A 7,959-nucleotide genomic window follows, 5' to 3' on the forward strand; every position below is an offset into this window, starting at 1 on the left:
AAAATTCATTGTTTATTTGAAATTCACATTTAACTGAGTATCCTGTATTTTTACTTCCTAAAGCTGGAAATCCTAAGTATACCAGTAATGCCCTATTTTAACTGGCTATATATGTGGAACTGGTATATTAGTTTGTAACAAGTTACCATGAATTGATTAGCTTAAACAACACAAACCCAACCTGGTTTCTCCTTTTCTTCAGGATTCCATCCTGATAGCTGCAATTTCTCCCTAATTGCTTTCATTCCAGCTACTCTCTTCAGATAGATTTTTATCTTGGTGGAAGTAAAAATATTCTTTATTTTTAATATCTGGACATATATTATTTAAAGTGTATGAGGTGGTGAGTTTTAGCAGATATCTGTGATATCAATCACCAGTCAAGATAGTAACCACACTCAACATCACCCAGTCTTCTCATTACCCTTTCCACTATCATCCTTCCTCATCCAAACCACCATTCTCAAGCAACCACTGATCTGCTTATGTTATGATAAAGTTACATTTTCTAAGATCTTATATAAATAAAATCATGCTGTGTTCCCTTCATCTGAATTCTTCCACTCAACGTAATTATTTAGCAATTCATCCACGTTTTCCCATATATCCATATTTCATTTCTGTTCAGGCTGAAGTGTGCCCCCACCCCCACCCCAATGTAATGGTATCAAGAGGTGCAGTTTGGAGAGGTAATTAGAGTAGATGAGGTCATGAGCTGGGACCCTCATGGCAAGATCAGCGCCTTTAAAAAATACAGCAGAGAACTTGTCTTCCTCTGTCTTTCCACCATGGGAAGACACAAGCAGGCCATTTGCCAGCCAGGAAAAGAGTCCTCATCAAGAGCCAAACCAGCTGGCAATTTGAACTTGGACTCCTTAGCTTCCAGAACTGTGAGATACATTTCTGTTCATTAAGCCACCAGTCTATGGTATTTTGTTACAGCAGATTAAGACAAGTGCTTTTTATTCCTGAGTAATATTCCATTAAATAGTTGTACTATAACTTATTCGTTTATTCAACTGACTTTTGGGTATTTCCCCTCTTTTGCTTTGAACACTGTGTACAGGTCTTTGTATAAACACATGCTCTTATTTCAGTTGGATAAATACCTAGAAATGGGATGGCTAGGTTGTACAAAAACTCTATGTTTAACTTAAACTGCCAGACTGCTTTCCAAAATGTTTATACTTTTTCCATCACTACCATCAGAGAATGAGAGTTCCAGTTGCTTCCACATGCTTGTCAACACTTGGTATGGCCAGTTTTTAATTTCATGACTGTAATAAGTCCATAGTGGTAGGTCATTATGGATTTAATTTTGAATTTTGAACTGTAAACATTTATATGTGAGATACTTGTTCTCTGTTGAATATATTTTGCAAATATGTTCTTCTAGTCTCTGCCTTTTCATTTTTGTCATTTGGAAAAAAAAGATTTTCATTTCTGAAGTCCCTCTTCTAGCCCACAGAACTGTGAGAACATCCTGTTGTTTGTTTACGGTATTTTGTTATAGCAACACAGCAGACCAAGACACTTTCCTTCCACATTAGAAAATATAATGGATCCTTAATAAAAACACACCCAGAACCCAGTCACTTCTAAGCCACTCCAGGAAGCCTCAACTGAAAGATGGCAGTAGTCACCACCCTGGTTTTCTTTCTCTTTCCAGGCCCTCACAAGACGTTCTTTACTGTGCAGCGAGGGAGCCTAAGACCTGGGTAAGGTCCTCTGGCTCCTCTGATCCAAAAGCCCCATCACATCTGGAGTCCGCTCCTTCTGCTCCCTCTTCCCAGCCGAAAGGGGATCTGTGCTCTCCTGCACGCCTCCCGCTCGACTTTGCCTCTAAGCTGTTTCCCACCTTGGCACTACAATAACCTTTCCTCACCTCTTTCCATTAGGGGCCAGGAAGGAAAACAGTACACAACCGTGTCCAGCCTCAAGGCGTTCCGGCCTGGCCTTTACGCCAGGCTGACGAGGGCAGGACGTCTACCCTCCGTGCCTCTAAGTCTTCATCGTCCGCTTTTAGGCTGTTCTCCCACTGAAAATCTTCGGGAAACTTGTAAAACCCTCTTGTCGTTCCCGTCCCTCCTTTGTTTAAAACCCTCCATGGAAGGCCTCTCGAGTTCTGAGAACGTAGGCTGAACACACAACAGATGTGACTCCGCCTCAGACACTGCTCCCCGCAGGCAGAGCGGACCCCGGCTTTCCTGGGTCGTCCCGGCTCCGCCGCAGCTCCGAGCGTCTGCCCGTGGCCCTCTCCCAACGGCACAGGTAAACACTCACGGTCACGATCAGAAAGGGGACCCCGTCGACCAGCGCCTCACGGCACCGGACGCTGGGGTCCGGGGGGTGGGGCTCGGTGGGGTGAGGCGATGACGGCCGGGGGACGCGGACTCACCTCAGCCGGGCGCCTCAGCGATGCCGCCGCCATCCGGGCCTTGGGCGGAGCGGGACGGCGGTTCTTATCCCGGCCCCGGTGCAGACCATAGCGGGCGGCGCCGCGGTCGGGCCTCAGACTCGCCTTTGTGAAGTACGGACGCCCTCTCCGCCTTCTGGGTCTCGATCGCGGCCACAACCGGGCTCTGGAACCGCCGCCGGGATGAACACACCCGTGGAGCCAAAATGACCGCGGGGAGGCGGATACCGGAAGTCACGCCTCCGACTCGGGCCATATCCGGAAATGCCTCGTCCCGAGCCTTCATTGGCCCAGCAAGGCTGCCATTCGAAGCAGAGCATTCAGGGTAACGTAGTTCCCACGAACGTGCTGGCGCTGCTTGTTGGACCTTCCGCCGAACACTTCAGACCGCTGCAGTGCAGGGAAATGGTAGCTGCGGTCCGAGGCATTAGCGGTCTGGGTCCATTAGTGCAGCAGAACTCAGGTTTCTGGGGAGAGTGGTGCGTTGCCTGCCCCCGTTTGCTCAAGTGTTTGGAGACGTTATCTCAAACTCCGTGAAGTTCAGCTGGTTCCCAGGGGCTAAACGTATTATCTCACACGCGCTCCACCAAAGGCTACGGATCCATATGCACATGCCAGTGTGTCCTTTTCACCACCCACTGATGTTTCCCCAGAACTCTTTCCCCTACCAGCTTTGAGTCACTACGTTATCATTAATAGCTCTCTGTCATTGGCATTTTACATGCTGGGAGTATATTAAGTTGATTATTTCAATTCCTGACTGAGAAATAATTATCACTTGTCATTTCAGGGACTCATCTCCATGGGAGAATTAAGCTTATCTAAGGGAAGGAGAAAAAAAAAAAGGTTTAAAATGCAAAATTACATAAAGCTATTAACAATGACTATGTAGTGATTTGGAACTGGTGAAACATCAGTGGATGGTGAAAATAGTTAAGACCTCAAAGAAGCTTTAAGTGTGATGTCTAAGAAAACAGAATGAAGGTGAGTACGTGACTGTTAGGTTCAACCCAGGGAGAGGAGAAACGACAGGAGAACAGGCAATGAGTTTATAAGATTTATTTGGCCAGCTGCAAACAGGTGAGCTGAGACCAAAGTGCTATTAGCCTGGAGTAGCAGCAAGGTGAGGGTTTTTAAGGACTTTCTGCAGATGGTTCTAGCATGGGGGAGTTGGCTCTGAGAACAGGAAAGTTGTTAAATTCTTGTCAGTATATGAGGAATGCTCATAAGAAAGCACTGGGACACAGAATTTCAGCAGTAACTGATGCAGTTTATTCACAGATCTGCAGGCCGGGGGCAGCCAGATCAAAGGAGCGCACCAAAAGAGGCAGCTGGCTGGTTTTATCCCTAACGCATCTAAAGCCCCCCCTTTACCCTCTTCCCCCTCCTTCTCCTTCCCCGTTTCTCCGTGCTGGACACTCCAGCGTTGTTACAATCTAAAGCGATTATTTAAATGCCTTTTTTGTGACTTGTAAATATGCTGATACTCTCAACTACCTTCTCCCATTCTCCCTGTGTCTGCTGATGACTATCACTCCCCCTTCAGGGTGCCCCTTTTGTAAACATGCTAATACTGTTAACTCTGGCTCAGAGACCCTCTAATTACATTTGCCCTTTGTTACTAATGATTTTCTACTGGTTTGGGAGTCACTATTTCCTTGTTTCTTACAAGTAGGAAAAGATATCTTTGTTAAACAAGAAACCCACAGAGCATAGGTATTTACTGGCATCAGCAGTTACTGTGGGGGTAGCAGATTTATTGGGGGGAAAAATTTTTAAAAATTATCTTTCTGAAAGAGGTTGAAAGAACAGGTACATCAGGTATTGAACTAGGTTTGGTATTGTCAGATCATGTACATCTGGACTTTGGTAATCAACCTTGCCCAGGACTTAGCAGTTCCCAAAATATATGTTGATGGACTGAAACTTCCCCAGAGGAAATGCTAATAGACCTAGCCCAGTATGTTAACTAAGCTGGTGTGGGAGGGGGAAAGTAATGAGATGTAAATGACCTACTGAACATGTCAATAAGCAAACTCCCCCTTACGGAAAGGTGTATAAAAAAGGAGCTTGCAGAAGTGCCAGTGGCGATTCCTATGGGCCCATGAGGAGGACCGGGAATCACCCTCTCCTATTCCCTTGCTTTCCACGAGGAGGATGGGGAGCCACATTTCCCCAGCTTCCCTTGCTCCTAGAAGCCCAACAGGAGGACCGGGAGCCACCCCACCCCCACCCCCACACCGTTTCCCTGGCTCCTTTGGGAGCTCCCCACCCCGTCCACCGCCGTTTCCCTTGCTCCTACAGGCCATTGAGTCGGTCCGGGGAATTGCCTCTTCCCTTAACCCCCTTCCCCCTTCCTTTGGTCCCTCAATAAACCAGTTATCTGTTCCCACAGCAGTCTCTGGGTGATTTCTCAGAGCAGGGCTACCCTGACAGGTATCAATGGGTTGTAGCATGAGTGATGCCATTTGTGCCTGTGGTTTTCTTTTATTTATTGTTATTGAGACAGAGAGAGAGAGAACGCTGGATAGAGTATTCGTGGCTGTTGGTTTTTGATTTTCACTACTTTGAATATTTCTTGCTGTAACAGAACCCTTGGGCTGCTTCGATTTAAACATAACCCACGGGCTGTTTAGTTAGGGGCCCGATTGCCCGCCGCCAGAATTATAACTCTGAATACCAGAGTTTGGTGAAAAGAAAAAGAATTGTTTATTTACACATATTCCTGCCTCCCCCTCCCAGACCTGGCCAGTCTTAGGAAAGTCAGAAACACCGTTTCCCTACTTTCTAGGCACAGTTCAACTTTACCAGTAGCTGCCAATCACTCAGTTCTGATTGGGGAGGTCCTTTCTGTGCTGTGGTGCCCTCCAGCTCTCAATGCAGGACCCGCCTGGATTCTCAGCCTCCTTGTAAACTGCCTTCTTCCTGCAAACCGCATGGAGCTCTCCTTCTCAAAGCAGCCTGCCAAGAGCCTCTTCTTAAAGCAGCCTGGAGAGCCCTTCTCCAAGCCAGATGGAGGGAGCCCACAAGAGACAGAGAGTGAAGGCGTGAGGGCCAGAGAGAGCCTGAGAGAGAGAGCCTCCTAGAGCCAGAGCCAGCCAGCCAGCACAAAATATGTCCCCAGCTGCTCTCTTCCTCCCTGCCTCCTCTCTCCCCCTGCGTCCTCTCACGCAGTGGGTGTTGCAAACAGTTCTGACCATTCACGGAACCCTACGTAGGCTCTGTCTGCTTCTTCTCTACCAGCCCACAGTCCAAGATCCCTCGCATCTTCCTTAGTCTTAGAAGTAAAGCGGATCTTTGCAACAATGTTTCCAGCCACTAGCTCCAGGCATGCAAGTGCCTCCTGAAAGCTGCTTCCTGCTCCGTATCTCCCAGCCGCAAATTCTGGGGTTTGTTTTTGGACTCCCCTGTTTCTGTAACATTGTCAGTCCCTTCTTGCCTGCAGGGTCTCCCTTGAGAAATCAGCTGATAATCTAATTGGGAACCCTTTGTACATGATTCTTTTTCTCTCTCTTGCTGCTTTTAAGATTCTCTCTTTACCTTTAATTTTTGACAATTTGATTATAATGTGTCTTGGAGTGGTTCTCCCTGGGTTCAGTTTTTCTGGAACTCTCTCTGCTTCCTGGACCAAGTTTGGGAAGTTCTGCTTCATTATTTTTTCACATAATTTTTCAATTTCTAGTTCTTCTTCTTCGCCCTCTGGCAATCCTATAATCCGAATGTTCGTTCTCTTATAGCTGTCCCAGAGGTTTCTGATACACTCCTCACTTTCCTTACTTTTTGTTTCCTCTTTCTGCACTGGTTGACTGTTTGTCCTTCCCTATGTTCTGGTTCATTGATTTGATCTCTGGATTTTATTTCCTCACCACTTGTATTGTATGTGTTTTCGTTTGTTTCAGTATGAGTGTGATTCTGTCCTCTGTCCAGACCGGTTGGAGTAGACCCTGTCTTCCCTGCAGCCCTGACATCTTCTGAACCCTCATCCTCTTTTCCAATGTCCCCATGTCTGCACCAGGGTTGTTTGTGTAAGAACATGGTCCTGAACATGAACCATAACTTGAGTGTCCAGTACACTCTGGACTCAAGTGAGATTCTTCCTCCCAATTTTATGAGAAGGGAGCCAATGAGCCAAACCAGGTGGGGTCATCGTTTCCACAGCTCAGCCAAGTTGAGGGTGATGGGCATTTCTTACAGAAGACGGGTTTCCAGAGCACCCCTGATGATGCGTTTGCCATTGGTGCTCTCTGGGTACTTTCCTGAACCGCACAATTCATTTAAAAGGCACCAGATGGCATGTAGGGACACCTTCAGAAACTCACCCCTTTTCCTTTGTCATTCCAGCCTCACTGCTCTCAGGAGAATGCCTTGGATTAGTGCTGAGTTTCTGAAACCTTTTTAAGTGTCACCGATTTTTAATTTCAAGAGATGTAGCTGCCATGAGTAGGTCTTGTGAGCTCTCTGGTACTTTAGAGCATTATATTCACGTGATTGTGTTTTCCTTTTCATTTTATTTTTTCCTGTTTTCTTTTATTATTGTTTCATTACAGTTGTCCCACTTTTTCCCTGGTTGCTCTCCACTGGCCTGTCCACTCCCAGTCCCCACCTTGTTCTCCAAGTGCATGGGTCATTTATCCAGAACATTGTATTTTCATGTATCCATCATTGTGGCATGTCGGACTGGTTTTCCAGCTAAACAACTTATAGAAATAGACGTTTTAGGACTCAAGAGATATAAGAAATACTAACTTTAGGTAATTTTAAAATACATTTTGTTTATATTTGGAGAGAGTGGAAGAAAGGGAGAAAGAGAAGGAGAAGACGATTGATGTGTGAGACATACACTGATCAGTTGCTTCTTGCACACTCCCAAATGCGTACCTGGCCCCCAACCCAGGCATATTCCCTGACGAATTTGAAGTGGTGACCTTTTTGTTTGCAGGCTAGTACTCAATCCATTGAACCACAGCAGCTAGGGCTAAATGTAGGTCATTTTAAAGAGAATAATGACCATGGTCGCAGCCAGTTTATCCTAAGAGCAGCCTGGGAACCGAATTAGTGGCAGGCACAGTCTCATTATCTAGTTATTTGTATTGTACAATATTTTTGACATGTTTTTAACAAGTGTCGTGATTAATTTTTAACGTTCATCAAAGTCGTGAGTAAAATGCGCTGCATTTGTAACTTCTGCTTCAATCAGGTCAATTACGCATATCCAACAATTGTTCTAAAGACACTAAGTTTAACTCAAAAAGTAAAAACAGTATCTTCATGCTCTTCATTTCCTGAGGTACAAAGTTTTTTGAGTGAACATCAGGAAGCCCAGTGTATTTCCTCAGTGATCAGATCAAGAACATTCCAGACAGGTGTAGGGGATTCATGAATGGGCAGATATGGAGCCCTAAAGCAAGTGGATGAGGTGTGACCATGCCTTTTCGTTCCTCACACACATTCCATCTGGCTTTTTTTCTATTTGGTTTCCAACTAAAAAAAAAAAAAGTTTTTGTCCACTGCATTTCTTACTGAATATGCTGGCATATGGTCTA

At 45.7% G+C, this 7,959-nt stretch overlaps 1 protein-coding gene across 3 annotated transcripts in view; it reads right to left on the reverse strand.

Annotated features, from left to right (window-relative positions):
* Window positions 1-7,959, reverse strand: part of LOC149995687 (uncharacterized) — a 276,448-nt gene that overhangs the window by 3,051 nt on the left and 265,438 nt on the right. The window contains exon 1 of one of the 3 annotated variants that reach the window (XR_016507842.1): window positions 2,399-2,632. The exons of 1 other annotated variant lie outside the window; for it this stretch is intronic. The gene's annotated coding sequence lies outside the window, so the exon portion shown is untranslated. Of the gene's footprint in view, window positions 1-1,885; window positions 2,347-2,398; window positions 2,633-7,959 lie in introns of those variants that run through there. One more of the 3 variants, XR_016507844.1, reaches the window with a different exon arrangement.

This window comes from Furipterus horrens, unplaced genomic scaffold, assembly GCF_987537825.1.
Source record: "Furipterus horrens unplaced genomic scaffold, mFurHor1.1.pri manual_scaffold_13, whole genome shotgun sequence".
NCBI classification, from domain to species: Eukaryota; Metazoa; Chordata; class Mammalia; order Chiroptera; family Furipteridae; genus Furipterus; species Furipterus horrens.